This window comes from Dama dama, chromosome 16, assembly GCF_033118175.1.
Source record: "Dama dama isolate Ldn47 chromosome 16, ASM3311817v1, whole genome shotgun sequence".
In the NCBI taxonomy this organism is placed as follows: Eukaryota; Metazoa; Chordata; class Mammalia; order Artiodactyla; family Cervidae; genus Dama; species Dama dama.
The window spans coordinates 36458246-36475442 of record NC_083696.1 but is presented as its reverse complement, the minus strand read 5'-3'; the positions used below and the strand labels follow the sequence as shown (position 1 = coordinate 36475442).

At 49.0% G+C, this 17197-nt stretch overlaps 1 protein-coding gene and 1 long non-coding RNA gene across 4 annotated transcripts in view; one reads left to right on the top strand and one right to left on the bottom strand.

Moving 5' to 3' along the window:
• The window catches only part of PTK2B (protein tyrosine kinase 2 beta), a 132825-nt gene that overhangs the window by 38434 nt on the left and 77194 nt on the right, over positions 1 to 17197 (top strand). Inside the window, exon 1 of one of the 3 annotated variants that reach the window (XM_061163840.1) lies at positions 3930 to 4041. The exons of the other annotated variants lie outside the window; for them this stretch is intronic. The gene's annotated coding sequence lies outside the window, so the exon portion shown is untranslated. Of the gene's footprint in view, positions 1 to 3929; positions 4042 to 17197 lie in introns of those variants that run through there. 3 annotated transcript variants of the gene reach the window in all.
• Positions 1933 to 15633, bottom strand: LOC133071276 (uncharacterized). The gene is made up of 3 exons (XR_009696394.1): positions 15442 to 15633; positions 4168 to 4267; positions 1933 to 2199 (listed from the first exon to the last, which is right to left on the bottom strand). It is a non-coding gene; the product is annotated as an uncharacterized LOC133071276 (long non-coding RNA).

The following is a 17197-nucleotide window of genomic DNA, read 5'->3' as shown; positions in this document are numbered from 1 at the left end:
CAAAGCTTGCTGGAAGGATCTAGGGAGATGAAGGAGCTGAAGGTCATGTCTCGCGAGAACTGTCTGAAGGACTGGAGGACAGCTGGAGGAGCAGGGGAGCTGCTGTCTGCTACCAAAAGGCTGTTCTGCGAAAGTGAGATGCTCTCTGTCAAGTGGAGGTCCGGGAGACAGACTCAGAAAGTTACAGAACAGTGTATCTGGGCTGACTGGAAACAAACGCCTGCCTACAATGAGAGCTTTGAATAGTGTGAACAGACTGCTCACGTTTTGAGATAGTGAGCTTCTTATTGCTAGAGGAATTCAAGCAGAAGTTGGCCAAGACGGAGCTTCTGCAACTGGGCTAAAGCTCAGGCTGCAGGGTTATTCCACTCTCGCCTCCAAGAGTTTCTGATCGGGTCTAGCTCTGCCTTTCTTCCAAACCCACAACACTCTTGCAGCAAATCTCCATCTTTCTCATCACAAGACTCTTCCCCTGAGCGAGACAGAGGCCCACAGTCTGGCTTGTGCTCCGGCCTGGGGTGGCGCTAATGGTAAAGAACTGCCTGCCAATGCAGAAGACACAAGAGACATAGGTTTGATTCCTGAGTTGGGAAGATCCCCTGGAGGAGGGCATGGCAACCCACTCCAGTATTCTTACCTGGAGAATCCCATGGACAGAGGAGCCTGGTGGGCTATAGTCCATAGGGTCACCAAGAGTCGGACATGACTAAAGCAACTTAACACACACACCAGCCTGGGGTGGGCTGGGTGACAGCTCTTGGCAGAGGCCTCAGAAAAGTCTGCCATGTGTTGAGGCAGTCCAGTCACCAAGCGTTTCTGTGACACATGTCTGTGAATTCTTACTGGTCATCTCACCCACCCACCAGTCCTGTGGGTCAAGATTACTCTCCCTCAGGCTGCAGATGAGGAAGTAAGAAAATATCCAGGCCACTGCAGGGCTAAGATTAGGCCCGGAGCCTGGCCTGCTGTTTCTGATGCTGTTCATTGGGTGCCTGCATGCTGTACATCCTACATGCAACCTCAAGTTGAATCCTTAAGGCCAGCCCGAAAGAGCTATGTTATCATCTCATTGCACAGAGGAGGAAACCAAGGCTCAGAATAGTTGGAACTGTGCCTGGGACACAGCTGTAAGGGACAGAGCTCTCTAAATACAACAGGGGTGGGGGGAGGAAGAGTATGAGGTACTATTTCTAGCTTATGAGAAACCTGTGGTCCCCAAAAGTGAACATTGCATGTTCACAATAAGCCAGGTGCACCTCACTGGGCTTAAGAGGTCAGCGTATCGAAGGACAGGAGGAAAAGCTTCATAACAGAGATGAAACTTGAAATGGACTTTGCCAACAGGAGCCTTGGGTAACAGAATTGGGCCTGTGAAGTCTTGAGCTGTTGTTAAGCAAGCATGCCTGACCCTTATATTTTCCTTACCCACCCTTGGGTGGCCCCAGCCCCCAACAGAACTGTTCAATCCAAGCTTCTCCTCCTCTGACTTGACAAAGAGCCTTACCAGGCTGCCAGCAACTGGAGGTTGTAGTAGGCGACATCAGGGCTTCTTCCAAACCACTACCCATGTCTGCAGCTTCTCTGTGGACACCTCCCTTTATCCATCCCTTACTGCTACCTCCTATCCTGGCCGAGACTCCCGTGCTACTTGCCTAAATCAGCGATCAGGCACCAGGGTCTTTCCCTGCAAATCCACCTTTCGCATAGTTGTGCTTAGAGTCACCTTTATAAACCTTGGCACTTGGACTGAATCCACAGCAAAACTTCCCTTTGCTGTGATTTTGCCCACATTTATTCCAGGCTTTGCTGACAACCTTCCCTGCCTGTCTCCTTTGTTTTACAAACTTTGTTTACAAACCTCATCACTCCCGCCCCCCAAGGCCACACCTCCTCAGGTGATGTTAACTCCTTCTGTTTCCTTGCTCGAGGGTATAATTGGATCTATGCTCCTCTGCTAGCACAGAGAACACTTTGCCACGTGGAGTTAATCTGTGGACACGCCTGCCTGTCTGCCTAGTTTGGCTCTAATTTCCCACATGACAAGTCTCTTGCCTTTGTCGTCCCTCTCTTCTGCTCGTGGGCACTCAGTGATGCTCATGGATTTGATTGTAGTCACAGGGCCTGAGGTCCAGCTCCAGATTGAGGGGATGCAGATGGAGACCCCGGGAAAGCGGCTGCGCACAGCACCATACACGCTTTCTATGGGAAAAGAAACAAGTTAGCAAGAACAGGGACCTGCCATAGCCCTGGCTGTTCTCCTCCACTTTGTGACAAAGTCCTGTATGTTTCCTTGAGAGATGTGTGATATACTGTGAAGGAAGTGGGAGCCAGATCTGCTGCTTCCAAGCTCCATGACCCTGGGAAATTCATTTAACCTCTCTATTCCCCGCAAGTAACATGGCAGGAGAATAATAGTGTTGACCTCTTTGCTTCATTTTGAGAATTAAGTTAATATTTATGTCACTGGTGTATTAAAAATACCCAATATATGTTATTATTTTAAGGTTATTATATTAACCTTAAAACTATGGTTGTGTTCGTGCGTATGTGTGCTAAGTCGCTTCAGTGGTGTCTGACTCTGTGTGACCCTATGGACCATAGCCCACGAGGCTCCTCTGTCCATGGGATTCTCCAGGCAAGAATACTGGAGTGGTTGCCATGTCCTCCTCCAGGGCATCTTCCTGACCCAGGGATCAAACCTGTATCTCTATGTCTCCTGCATTGGCAGGCGGGTTCTTTATCACTAGCACCACCTGGGAATACTATAACCCAAATAATATAATAATAATATATTACTAATAACCTGGCTTCCTCCTAGCAGGCAAGAGACACATATCTGAGAACCAGAGATCCTGAAGGGGGCCCAAGTGATGGGTACTGTTGGGGATGGTTGTTGGAAATGTACCTTTCTGACCACAAAACAGATCCTGGGAGGGTTCAGATGTGAGCTAAGGTCATGAGGGGCTGCAGACTGAGCGGTCCTGAGAGAAGGACTCAGAACACTCATCAGACCTCATGTCATAATGTTTCCCATTGGCGTTACCCCAGAAATACAAGACCTCCAGCCACCAGTCCTTCCAGCACCCTCTCCTTTGCTCAGCCTCTTTCTCAAATAGGACAGTAACCCGCCTGACATTCCACTTCCTGCTCAACAGGAAACCTGAAACCCAACAGGCAAATCAGGCTAGGGACTTGAGTCTCAGGGGAGGCAAGTACATTCTAGAAAATCTTAGGGGACTCCAGAATTAACCCAACCTCCCTGAGGACAGGTGCCCCCTGGGCACTCCCATCTCCTCAATCTCTCCATCTGATGTGATCTGAATATGTGACCCCACCCCACCCTGCCACCAGCACAAATCTATATGTTCAAATCTGTAACCCCCTTAGGTGGTGGTCTTAGGAGGTGGGGCCTTTGGGAGGTGATGAGGTCATGAGGGTGGAGCCTTCATGAATGGGATTAGTGCCCTTATAACTGAGACCCCCTCCTAGTTTCCTTAGCCTCTTTTCCCATGTGAGAAACCTGTCAGCCCACCCACAAGAAGACACTGTCACCCTGATCTCAGACTTGCCAGCCTCCATAACTGCTCAGCCACCCCACCCTGTCCCTTTGGACTAATTCCCACCCCTCCCACTTGTGGCGCCATAGATTTTCCAATAACCCAGTTTGTTTCCCAAGTAAACGGCACCGTCTGTCCAGGCAAAACCAGCTTCTAAAGATGTGTGTGCCTCATTCAATGCAGGAGGTCTTTCAGCTGCCCAACCAGCATCTGCCTTGAATGGTGCAGAGTCTGTCCCAGACCAAGATCAGAGTGGCATCAGGGGAGGGCAGAGACCTTCAGCCTCTTCCTTGTGTCCCTTGCTACCTAACCTTCTTCTCCCCCGCCCCCTCCAGGGAGGTATTGCATGAGCAGAGCTCCTGTGCGGGTCTGGTCAGACTGCACAGTATGCAAATTGCTCACAGCAGAGCCTGTATCCCCCAGAGAGGCAGTGGAACAGACACCAAGAGAGGACAGCCCAGGGCTCCAGCTCACAATTGTCTGGGTCAGTGTGTGGGGGCTCTAGGGTGGGAGTGGGGTGGGTGCTGGGCAGAGGGGAGTGGTAAGCAGCAAGGGGAGTGGAGGAGAGAACGTGGGAAGGGAGAGAGTAAGAGACTGTTCTCTGGCTTACCTGGTGTTCGAATCTTCAATTTTAAAAAGTAAAGGTTCCTTGATGATGGGGCCTCTCAGGTTCTAGAGAAGTCTGGACTACTTCCATTTTTGGAGGCTCTCTGCATTAAAAAAGCAGAACTATCAAAAGAGGGCAACAGATATCATGATGTAGTTTAAATGTTTACTTTCATCAACTAATAGTTTTCCATACAAGACACACACACAGATACGTGGTGACTTTGTGAACAGACTCACTTAGAAATAATGACAGAGGCCCTTTGTCCTGTGAAGCCTGAGCCAGTGGCCCTCTTGGCTTTGGGGCAGCCCAGTCCTCCCTGAGGGACCATCTTGGGGACACTGGGGGGCAAAGGAGACCTTGCATTCTGGGCAGTTAATAGAAAGGTCCAGAGCCAGGGACCAGGAAGTCCCCATGAATCAAGACTCTGTGGAGTCAGGCCTAGGCTGGGCTGTTCTGTGTGGGAAATGGCCCACACTGCCCATGTGACCAGTCCCAGATAGTGAGAACTGTCCTTTCACTCTGCCCCAGCGTGAGTGGGTGACCGTCTTGTGGCCCTTATGAGAGCTGATGCTTATTCTGGTTTGTTTATGAGGAAGGAAAGAAGGGAGGCAGCAGCTCTTTGTCCCAAAACTACTCTCTACTTCCATCCTCCTGACAAGGACCCTGTCCTTGACCAAACTTGAGTCAGGAGCCCTCTTCTCAATGGGGCCCCATCCTGGGCCTGATAAGTTCAGTTCTGGAACACCCCCACCCCTGACACCTATCCAAGTTCCTCTTAGTCATTTTCCATCCACTAATTCCCTCTCCTGCCTGTTTGCTGTAAACCCCCAGCTGCTTCTGTTGTATTGAGATGAGCTCATTCTCTCTCCCCTGCTGCAGTAGTCTTGAGAAAAGTCTGCCTTGCCTGTTGGACTCCTTCCTATGCATTGTTTTATCTGTGTACATGTACCAACACACTCAACAAACTCTCTGGTTCTGTTGGGTCATCTCATTATCTCTCCTGAGCTCAGGAAAGCTGCTAGGAAAGGATATTCAGGTCCAGGGAGAGGAAAGCCATCTGTCACACCCTGCCATAGGAGCTCTCATGGGGAAGGGTTGATCACTGTTACCCAGGCCTGCAAGTGATGGCAGAGCCATGCTCAGCTCCAAGCCTTGGGGACTCTGGGAAGGACCACGACTGCCCTGGACTGGAGGGGACAAGAGGGAAGCCGTCAGTGTCCCCTTCTAGGCTTTTCCTGCTCCCCTTGCTTGAAAAGAACTGTTCTAACCTTGGTTCCCGAAGAAACATTCTGTCATTAGAGGCGTTTCTTGGCATATCTATTTTGGAGTTGCAGCTGGTTGCTTCTCAGAATAAACAGAGCTGTGATATTGAGATAAAAGAAGAAAGGAATATCATCTCCTCTTTATGCCCTCACTCCTCCCAATGTTTTCTAGTCTCCACTTTCCTCTTTTTACAGGTCTTCCCCTAAAATCCTTCCACCTCCCTCCCTGCCCTGTAGCCCTCCTTCAACCATCTGATAATCACAGAACCCCCTCCCAGGCATGGATGGGTCCCTTCTATAGCCAACCTGTGCTAGGCTTGGGGGCTCCTGGGCCTACAAAGAACCCAATATCAAGTGATACAAGTGTTCATATACTAAGGGCTTGAGTCCTAGACTGTTAAGAGCTGGCTCAGTCCCTCCTGCTTAGATAAGCAACCAGTGTCTTGCTGGGGATGTCCTGTGCCAAGGGTTAAGGTAGGAACTGTAACACCCTGACTTGCAGTTGTCCTCAAACCCTCCTATTTTGTTTTCAGAATGGGTGTGGGTTTTTGTTTTGTTTTGTTTGTCTTTTATTGAATTTGTTACACTATTGCTTTGGTTTATGTTTTGGGTTTTTTGGCTGTGAGACATATGGGATCTTACCTCCTCAACCAGGGATCAAACCTGTACTCCTTGCATGCATGGGTGCTAAGTTGCTTTAGTCGTGTCAGATTCTATGCAGCCATATGCAGTCAGCCAGGCTCCTCTGTCCATGGGGATTCTCCAGGCAAGAATATTGAAGTGGGTTGCCATGCCCACCTCCCATGGATTTTCCTGACTCATGGAACGAACCGGGTCTCTTATGTCTCCTGCGTTGGTAGACAGCATCTTTACCACTAGTACCACCTGGGAAGCCCCCGGTATTAACCACTGGACCACCAGGGAAATCCTGGCTGTGTTGTATTGCAACCATTGAAATGAGAGCTCATTGCTTCTGGGACAGAAAGAGAAACCAGACTGTTGTTTGTTCTAGATAAAGCAAATGTGGCATATCCAGAGTACTTATGGACTGAAATGGCCCCCTGGAGGGATCCAGACAATGATGCTTTCCAGATACATGCTGGTGGGAGGAGTTGGTCATTAAGGAGTGAAGGAAGAGGCTTGTGTATGTGGCCACATTCCAGACCAAGTTCTTAGTCATCCTTTGCTGTGCCTTCTACTCCAGATGGGTCCCATGGGCATCCATGATTTGGTAAACCTCCCATCTCCTTGTGGTCCATCTGGAGCTCCTCCTTCACTTCCTCCTCCTGCCTCTTTCCTGAGCTTCCTGCGTTTGGCCATTCATGAGCTTTACCTAACTCCACTCACCACCCACTCTTTATCTGCCAGCTTGCTGTGGCAGCTTGACCCACTTTGGGTTACAGAGGCCAAATGTAAGGAGGTGGTGGTTTCTAGAAATGGTGCACATTTCCTCAAAGCCTTCTTCCTGGCCAGGGCCGGGAGTGGGCATCCTCCCCTCAGTCGCTCTATGACCTGGCCTCTCAGCCTGGTGTCTGCCTGCTCAGTCTCCTCTGTCCCCTGCGGTAGTTATGAAAAAAGGAGGTGAACAAAGACCTCTGCAACCAGTTTCCTCTCTTGCTTTTGTCTTATTTTTAAAGATGAAGCTGTGGTTAGATGCTCAAATTAGTCTTTAGAAACCTCAGTGGACAGCTTGGTAGCAGGGCTATCTGTGTGCGGGCGGGTGAGGGGTGCTGAACTGTGAAGGCTCTCACCCCAAGCATCCACATCGCCTGTGAGAGTGGTGGGCATGAATGTCAAGGTCGGGCACTGGAGACCACCACCCTGACTCGAGGCTTTTCCATGTTCACTGGGAAAAGAGCAAAGGGTCAGGAATGTGGGATGCTAACTCAAGTGATCTTGGGGTTGTCTCAGCTCCACCATCGCTTAGTCTTGTGACCCTGGTTATTAGCATCTCTGAGATTCCATTTCCCCACTTGTAACATGAGGATATTAACTGTATCTCTTTTTAAGAAAATTTAATTCAATACATAATTTATTGAGCACCCCCTTCTTGGTAAGTACTTGCCAGGCACGAGCATCAGTGGTGGGAAGGATTGATATGGCTCTTGTCCTCTTGATACTCAGGTATTCCAATAAAGGACTGGGTGATGTTCAGATTAAGAAAGTACGTGTATATGTATGTGTGTGTAGACATGTGTATGTGCATGTTACCTATCATCATACATGGTGCACAAAAGTGCTTGATAAGTGGTAGTTGTTACTGTTATTATATTTATTACATCTAACACAAAAAATATGGTGTAAATGGCTGGGCAGAGAATCAGAAATGGTGTTTTTGTTCAGTAAAATATATAGCTTCTTCAGATTTATAGCTCTCTTTTGGTTAAGGAAAGATTGTATTAGTCAGGGTTTCCCAGAGAAACAGAAACAGTAAGAGATGGGTATATATATAGTAATATATATGTATCTCATATATGTGATTTGTATGTATGTGTGTGTGTATGTATACATGCTATGTGCTGAGTCATGTCCAACTCTGCAGACCCCCGGACTATAGCCTGCCAGTCTCTTCTATCCATGGAACTTTCCAGGCAATAATACTGGAGTGGTTTGCATGTATATGTGAATGTATAAAGAGATTTATTATAAGGCATTGGTTTATGTGATTGTGGAGGTTTACAAATCCCAAGATCTGAAGTCCCAGTCTGGAAACCCAGGAGAAACAATGGTATCGTTGGAGCCAGCAGCCTCAAGACTCAGGAGGAGCCAGTATTTTAGTTCAAGATCAAAAGACAGAAAAAAATCCAATGTCCTACTTCAAAGGTCATGAGACAGGAAGAATTCTCTCTTATTTGGGACAAGTTCAGCCTTTTTTTTTTTTTTGTTTCTATTAGGCCTTCATCTGATTGGATGAGGCCCACCTACACTAGGGACGGAAATCTGCTTTATTTGGTTTCACATAACCAATTCAAATGTTATGTGCAGATGTGCTCAGTCATGGCTGACTCTTTGCAAACCCATGGACTGTAGCCCACCATGTTCCTCTGTCCATGGAATTTTCCAGGCAAGAATACTGGAGTGGGTTTCCATTTCCTTCTCCAGGGAATTCAAATGTTAACCTTAATCCAAAACAGTCCTACAGAAATATGCAGAATAATCTTTGATGAAATATCTGGGCACCTCAGTCAAGTTGACACATCACAGTGAACGAGCCCCAGGACCTATGGCTGGAAGATGCTTTAGCTGAGCAAGTTCTTGAGGAATCGCTGAGTGACCACCCTCTCCTGAAGGGGAGGGTAATCCTGGCTGAGGTCAGGACAGGATGCAAACTAGTTGTCCTGGGGCTCTGTCCAATCCAAAGATGTATTGTTGATGGTTTATGCTGTATTTTACAAGTTTGTGCCAACATCTTGAAGAGTTCCCATTAAAAGTCTGAATTTCTAGCTTCTTATAAAAAAAAAAAAAATAGAAGGCTTCCTCAATGACTCAGTGGATAAAGAATCCACCTGCAATACACAGGAGGTGTGGAGACATGAGTTCAATCCCTGGGCCAGGGAAGATGCCCTGGAAAAGGAAATGGCCACCCCCTCCTGTATTCTTGCCTGGAAAATCCCATGGACAGAGGAGCCTGGCAGGCTACAGTCCATGAGGTCACAAAGAGTCAGACATGACTGAGCACATGAAAAAACAGAAGTGATTGTGTAGAGGTTAGACATCTGAGCTGGGGCTGCTCCCCCCCTCCCGCCGGCTCCTGTGAGGTACCCCCAACTTGTTGGCTTAGCCTCCATCACCCACTGCTGACCTGCTCCACTCATGTCTATTACTATCACTCTGCAATGTGGGAGACCTGGGTTCAATTCCTGGGTAGGGAAGATCCCCTGGAGAAGGGAATGGCTATCTACTCCAGTATTCTTGCCTGGAGAATTCCGTGGACAGAGTAAGTAGCCTGGTGGGCTACAGTCCATGGGGTCACAAAGAGTTGGACATGACTGAGCGACTAACACTTGCACTTGTTCACTGCTATAGGAACAGAGACACCTGAGCTGAGCATCAGCACCCCACCACCACCCCCTGCTGCCCCTAGCGGAGAGCCTGTGCCAACAGCAGGCTGTGTCTTCTCCTTGTGAGAGCAGAGGGGAAGCAAGGATGAGACCGTCCAAAGCACTCACCAAGATCTTGCCCAGGTCTCCTCACAAGCTTCTCTAACAAGAGTCTATCCAAAGTAGCCCCATGGCCACAGGCCCTCCAGAGTTCTATGACTGGAAGGGATCTTGGGTGGTGGTGGGAAAGCTCGAGATGCCCTCCAACCAGGGAGTAGCCAAGCCATCCGGAGGGAATTGGCCTTGAGCGAGTGGCTGGGAGAGGACCAGCAGCCCCATGCTGCTACCGTGTTTTGTGAGTTTATAGCAACATTTAAAAATTAGATTTCACATTCAAAATCTCATGAAAACCTAGAAGTGGTCACGTGTAAGTCAGGCACGTTTAAGGTCAAGGTGTCTTTTCTTCTTCAAGCCCAATGCTCAGAGATGGGCCTTGGGATGGAAACTTCTAGAGTCACAGAATCATGAAAAACATGACTTTCCACTAATAAGGCACAGTGAAGGAACCGGGGGTATTGAGATGGGAGATGAAATGCCTCTAGGGGAACCAAGAGCTGCTTTTAAAAAGCTGAAGGGATATCATATGCAAGTTTGGGATTGCACCAATTTGGTACATCCCTAGAGGGCAGGCGTCAAACTGGGGACCAACAGTCATGAGAAGGCAGGTTTGTGGTGAGCATATTGCAGATTTTTCTAGCAAAGAAGGCTCCTTAGAAGTAGAAAGGCATAGTGCGTAACACAGAAAAGCCCCGTGGCCATAGGGGCTACAGAGGGGATTTGATGGTTAGACTGGAGGATGACTGTATCCAGAGTCCCAAACCTCCTTCATGGGTGGTACACATGGGCAATGAAAATATTCTTATGACAATAAGAGGTTGACTACTGGGGATTTTAACTCTAAAGGGGTTGCCTACAGGCCCAAGGTTCTAGGCCATGGCAGTTTTGAGGAGATCAGGGCTTATGATTATTTGTTAATAATTTCATTTATTTATTTGTGGCTATGCTAGGTCTTCACTGTTGCATGTGCTTTCTCTGATTGTAAAGAGTGGCGGCTAGTCTGTAGCTGTGGCTCATGGACTTCTGATTGCAATGGTTTTTCTTGTTGCCGAGCATGGACTTTAGGTGCACGGGCTTCAGGAGCCGTGGCTCCCAGGCTGTAGAGCACAGTCTCAGTAGTTGTGGCTCATGGGCTTTGTTGCTCCTCGGCATGTGGGATCTTCCTGGATCAGGGCTCAAATCCATGACTCCCGCACTGGCAGGCAGAGTCTTTACTACTGAGCCATCAGGGAAGCTCAACCAGGGATTATTTTTAAGCAGGTCTGGAAAGATGTGCAGACATGGAGATGACGGTCATGCAGGAAGAATCCTGTGGACAGAACAGCCTGGCAGGCTACAGTCTATAGAGTCGCAAAGAGTTGAAGTGAACTCTGAAGTGACACTTGAAGCACAGCTGAAGTGGCTTAGCATACATGTCATGCGGGAAGAAGTTTACACACTTGGATTTCTAGAATAAGAGGCAGAACAGGCCACACAGGGGGCCACACAGGGAAGCACCAGGCTGTGTCACGAGGCAGAGGGAATGAGGGGGGAAACATGGGCAAGAGCCTTCCATGTGATTTTTTTTCTGAATAATATCAACAGACTCTGGGGCATGGGGACTGTCTCTGGTTGTCTGATACCTGGCCCTGGGGTGATGAGGACAGGGTGGTAGTGACTAGAGTATGAGAACCCAGTAAATAAGGTGATTAGGAGTGATTAGGGACTCAGCTGGATTTAGAAAAGGCAGAGGAACCAGAGGTCAAATTGCCAACATCCGTTGGATCATTGAAAAATCAAGAGGGTACTAGGAAAACATCTACTTCTGCTTTATTGACTATGCCAAAGCCTTTGACTGTGTGGATCATAACAAACTGTGGAAAATTCTTCAAAAGATGGGAATACCAGACCACCTGACCTGCCTCCTGAGAAATCTGTATGCTGGTCAAGAAGCAACAGTTAGAACTGGACATGGAACAACAGACTGGTTCCAAATTGGGAAAGGAGTACATCAAGGCTGTATATTGTCACCCTGCTTATTTAACTTATATGCAGAGTACATCATGAGAAATGGTGGGCTGGATGAAGCACAAGCTGGAATCAAGATTGCCAGGAGAAATATCAATAGCCTCAGATACTCAGATAACACTACACTTATGGCAGAGAGTGAAGAAGAACTAAAGAGCCTCTTGATGAAAGTGAAAGAGGAAAGTGAAAATGTTGGCTTAAAACTCAACATTCAGGGAACTAAGATCATGGTATCCTGTCCCATCAGTTCATGGCAAATAGATGGGGAAACAATGAGAGACTTTATTTTGGGGGGCTCCAAAATCACTGCAGATAGTGACTGTAGCCATGAAATTAAAAGACACTTGCTCCTTGGAAGAAAAGTTATGACCAACCTAGACAACATATTAAAAAGCAGAGACATTACTTTACCAACAAAGATCTGTTTAGTCAAAGCTATGGTTATTCCAGTAGTCATGTATGGATGTGAGAGTTGGACTATAAAGAAAACTGAGCACTGAAGAATTGATGCTTTTGAACTGTGGTGTTGGAGAAGAGTCTCAGAGTCCCTGGGGCTGCAAGGAGATCCAACCATTCCATCCTAAAAGAAAGCAACGCTGAATATTCACTGGAAGGACTGATGTTGAAGCTGAAACTCCAATACTTTGGCCACCTGATGTGAAGAACTGATTCATTTGAAAAGACCCTGATGCTGGGAAAGATTGAAGGTGGGAGGAGAAGGGGACAGTAGAGGATGAGATGGTTAGATGGCGTCACCAACTCAATGGACATGAGTTTGAATAAACTCCAGAAGTTGGTGTTGGACAGAGAAGCCTGGCATGCTGCAGTCCATGGGGTCACAAAGAGTCGGACACGACTGAGCAACTGAACTGAACTGAACTGAGGGACTCAGGATTGGCAGGTTTGTACATGAAAGGCACCTTCTCAAGAATTTGCTAGCAGAGGGAGGAGCAGTCCCTCCAGAGTCAGCGCAGACCCTGGAGTCGGAGCACCAAACCCAGAAACGAGGAAACATGGTGATTAACAAGGCTCGGCCCACGTGCCTGGGGGCTGGGGAGATGGGTTTCTCCAGGTGCACCAGGAGGGCAGCGCCAGGCCAAGTGATGCCTGAGTCTCCTTCCAGCCCAGAGATGCTGTCAATCAGGTAGCACCTCTGAGCCAGAGGTGACCCAACAGTCCAGCCCTACTCTTGCCTTGTTGGGGGGGGACCCTGGACCCAAAGGGGTAAACAGACTCAATCAAAGTCTCAGGTTCACTTCAGAGAAGAGCCTGAAGCCCAGTGCCCCTTCGGCCACTCTCTGTGGTTAGAAGGGACTAGAGGGAGTGGGCACGGAGTCCTCATGCCTAAAAGTCCACAGTGGGAGAATGTGGACTAGCCAGCGACATCTGGGGCTCCTGTTGTTAGTCGCCAAGTCGAGTCCAATTCTTTGCAACCCGCTGTGCTGTAGCCCACCAGGCTCCTCTGTCCATAACATCTCGGAGGCAAGGATACTGGAGTGGGTTGCCATTTCCCTCTCCAGGGGATCTTCCCGACCCAGAGATCAAACCCACTTCTCCTGCCTTGGCAGGTGGATTCTTTACCACTGAACCACCTGGGAAGTCCCTGGGGTTCCTAGGGCAGGTCACAAGTGTAGTTTCTGGCAGTGCGGCAAAGCTTCTGATTTCCCCTCCACTGCCCTGGAGGCACAAGGAAGACCTGGATCCGGGGTCTGCAAGCAGATGCAGCCTGGGGGGAGGAGGTGCCACCCTGGTCTCAGCTTTGTTGGCCCTGCTCCAAGTGTCTCACTGGGGCAGCTTGGTTCCCTCCCTGTCATCAGGCTTATCCACTGTGATCATTCCCAACCTGCTGCCTGATATCCTCCCTGATAAAATACAGCTTCCTCTTTCTCTGCCCCACCCACTCATTCTGCCTGACAGATCTTGAGTTCTACTGCGCTACCGCTCCTGTCCTTAGTTGCTCAGTCGTGTCTGACTCTTTGCTACCCCACGGGTTGTATCCCACCAGGCTCTTCTGTCCGTGGAATTCTCCAGACAAGACTGGAGTGGGTTGCCATTTCCTTCTCCACGGGATCTTCCCGGACCAGGGATCAAACCCACGTCTCCTGCACTGGCAGATGGATTCTTTACCACTGAGCCACTATTGACTTCACTTTTCCCTAATTACTTCTTTAAAAGCCAAGTCTTCAAATGCAGTCACATCTGAGGGTCTGTGGGGAGGGCTTCAGCAGAGGAAGCCCATAGCCCTCTCTCCTGAGGCTGTGTTTCTGCTCTGGCCCACATGTCTCTCCCATGGTGGGCCGCTCCCCACCCGAATCCCATCCCCCATCATGCACTTAGCCCCGCTCCCCACTGAGCCCAGTGTATACAACTAGTGCACTGTGTCCATCCACATCAGGCTCAGCATTCTGCCCATACCAGCTGTTTGCCCTCAGAAGGACTGTGGGCTGCAATGGCACATGGGGCAGCCCGTGCTCTGGGTTCTTTATTCCCTCACCTGGCGCATGGCCATGTGCAATTAGACACATGACACACGATGGCGGTGGTGATGGTGATGTTGACAGCTGAGAATAGCACCATCGAGTGGGAGGCGAGTCTGCTCAACGGATGCTGTGGGGACTACAGGGGGCAGGTGTGGTTGCCGCCCCAGCTTGAGGAGCAGGGACCAGCGCTCAGAGTGGACTGAATGTCCCCAGGAGCCACATCGATGACTACAAGGCCTTGGGGAAGATCTGGTCTTCAAAGTCTGTCTGTTGTTGTTGTTTAGTCGCTCAGTCATGCCCCACTCTTTGTGATCCCGTGGACTGTAGCCCACCAGCCTCCTCTGGCCATGGAATTTTCCAGGCAAGAATACTGGAGTGGGCTGCCATTCTCTCCTCCAGGGGATTTTCCCGACCCAGGGATCAAACCCATGTCTCCTGCATTGGCAGGCAGATTCTTTACTGCTGAGTCACCGGGGAAGCCCTTCAAAACCCATGAAGTGAAGTGAAGGGTTAGTCGCTCAGTCATGTCTGAGTCTTTGCAACCCCATGGACTATATATAGCCTGCCCAGCTTCTCTGTCCATGGAATTCTCCAGGCAAGAAAATTGGAATGGGTTGCAATTCCCTTCTCCAGGGGATCTTCCTGACCCAGGGATCGAGCCCGGATCTCCTTCTTTGTACACAGATTCTTTTCCATCTGAGCCAACACATATGCAGCTCTAAAATCCTAAGAACCTAATTCTAGATCCAGAGAGCTGGGACCTGGGGCAGACTCAGGCCAGGCAAGTCTGCAGGCTGAGTGGTCTCTGGAGGTGTCCAGTTACCATCACACTGGTGCTGGCATAGCTCATCCATATGATTTCTATCTATGGGTTTCTTGAGGTTGGCATGAAGATGTGTATGTGCACCAGGTGGTTCTGTGTGGAATGATCCAAGAGTCCTGCAAACCCTCCTGTTTCCCTGCAGCCTTGTGTTTGGAACCACGACTGGCTGGGCCAAGGATAGGTGAAGGGGCAGAGCTCATGATTAGCAGCTCCCGAGGCAGGTCCAGCACTAACTGATACAGAAAAGTGCCTTTAACACATCACAGGAAAAACCTCTCTAGTCCTGAAATTGGCCCCAACATGGGACAAATGAGTTTCTTTAACAGGAATGAGTCCTTATCATGGAAATGTTTGTATAAATGCTTGAAGGAACCCAGGGATTGTGGATTAGGTATGATTATGACCAAAGCTGAAGGATTTAGTGTTTCCCCAATGCTTTTTTTTTAAATATTGTTGTAATGTTCAGTTGCGAAGTCATGTCCGACTCTTTGCAACCCCATGGACTATAGCACACCAGTTTCCCTTCCTTCACTCATTTTACTTACATGTTTACTTTTGGCTGCGCTGGTCTTCATTGCTGCCCACAGGCCATCTCTAGCTGCCGACAGCAGGGCTACCCTTCAGTTGCTGTGTGCAGGTTTCTCATCGCGGTGGCCTCTCTTGTTGTGGAGCACAGACTCCAGAGTGTCGGAATTTCTGTAGTTGTGGTGCACGGGCTTATTTGTTCTGCGTCATGAGGGATCTTCCCAGATCAGGGATCGAATCTATGTCCCCTGCATTCCAAGGCAGACTCTTAACCACTGGACTGCCAGAGAAGCCCCTCCAAAATGCTTTTATATACAGTTTTTCCATTCCTCTTCACAGCAGTTCTAGGGAAGACAGTATTAACATACCTAGATTTTGTGGGTGAGCACACTGAGGCGCAGAGATGTAACAGAATTTGTCCCAGATGAGTGGCCTGAACCAGGACAGACCGCCAAACATGTGCTTCTTCCAGCATGATATGAACTTTGTTCTCCCGGAAGGCCTCCTTCGGCAGTTGATTGGGAGGCTTCAGTTCTGTTTCCAGCTGAGCGTGGACTTTAACTTTTCTAAGCCAGTGTCTCTTCCTCTGTATAGGGATCAGTACCACCTCCAGAGAGAGGAGGAAGGAGAAGGAAAAGTGCTCTGTGGACAGTCACTTTCGACTGCCTGTGTGTGTGGGGGGTGGGGAGTGTTTCTAGCTTGAAAATGTGAAAATGTTAGTCACTCAGTCGTGTCCAGTTCTTTGCGACCCCATGGACTGTAGCCCACCAGGCTCCTCTGTCCATGGAATTCTCCAGGCCAGAAAACTGGAATGGGTTGCCATTTCCTTCTGCAGGGGATCTTCCTGACCCAGGGATCAAACCCGTGGCTCCTGCGTCTCCTGGCTTGCAGGCACATTCTTTACTGCCGAGTCATTGGTTTCTAGCTTAGGTCGCCATTGAAATGTAGACTTCCTTTCTGGGCAGCAAGAAAGCTCTCCCAAAAGGGCTGTCCACGATGGGCAGGGCAAGGTAAAGCCCACAGAAGTGTTAGAAGGAGATGCAGAAGGTTCTAGCAGGCAGAGTCCTCCTCTGGCTGGCATCACCTACATAGTCAGTCCCCATGGGGTCACCTGGACTCTAGCACCCACAGGGGATTCCCTTTCGGTGAGATGGACCTCCTGACAAAGACTCAGGCCCCCCAGTTCTGTGGCTGACCCATCAAAGGGCCCCTGCTCTGCTCCCCCACGTCAAGATTTCAGCTCTGTGTCTTTGGGAAGGTCACTTGACATCTCCGACCTCAGTTTCCTCACCTACAGGTGAGGTAAAAATAAGACAGAAGAGGTAAAAGTATGTCATTTATGAGCCCCTTCAGCTCTGGTTCTCACCACCAATGAGTTTATAATCAGAGTCACTATGTTTTCTCCCTCATCAATATCCCAAATCATTCCTTTTCTTTTTGTACTCATGACTTACCCCTCCCTGCCCTTGTTTCAATGACCCAGGGTCTCTCCTTGGGGCTAATGACCTCAGCTTCCAGACTTTTCCATCGAAGAGGGCCCTTTGGGAGGCATCTAACCTGGTCCAGCAGTTCTAGCCCGGAACTCAGGGCCATTTAAAAGGACTTGGGTAGGGGGTTCTAAAAATGGAAGCATTTTCAGCCAAACAATGAGCTGAGCCACCCCAGGAACCCCTTTTAAAGTGAAACGTTCATGCTCTAGACTTTGTTGGGAAAAATCTTCCCCTTACCCAATCCCCTCACTTTTTAGATGAGAAAATTGAGGTCCCAGCAGGTGAG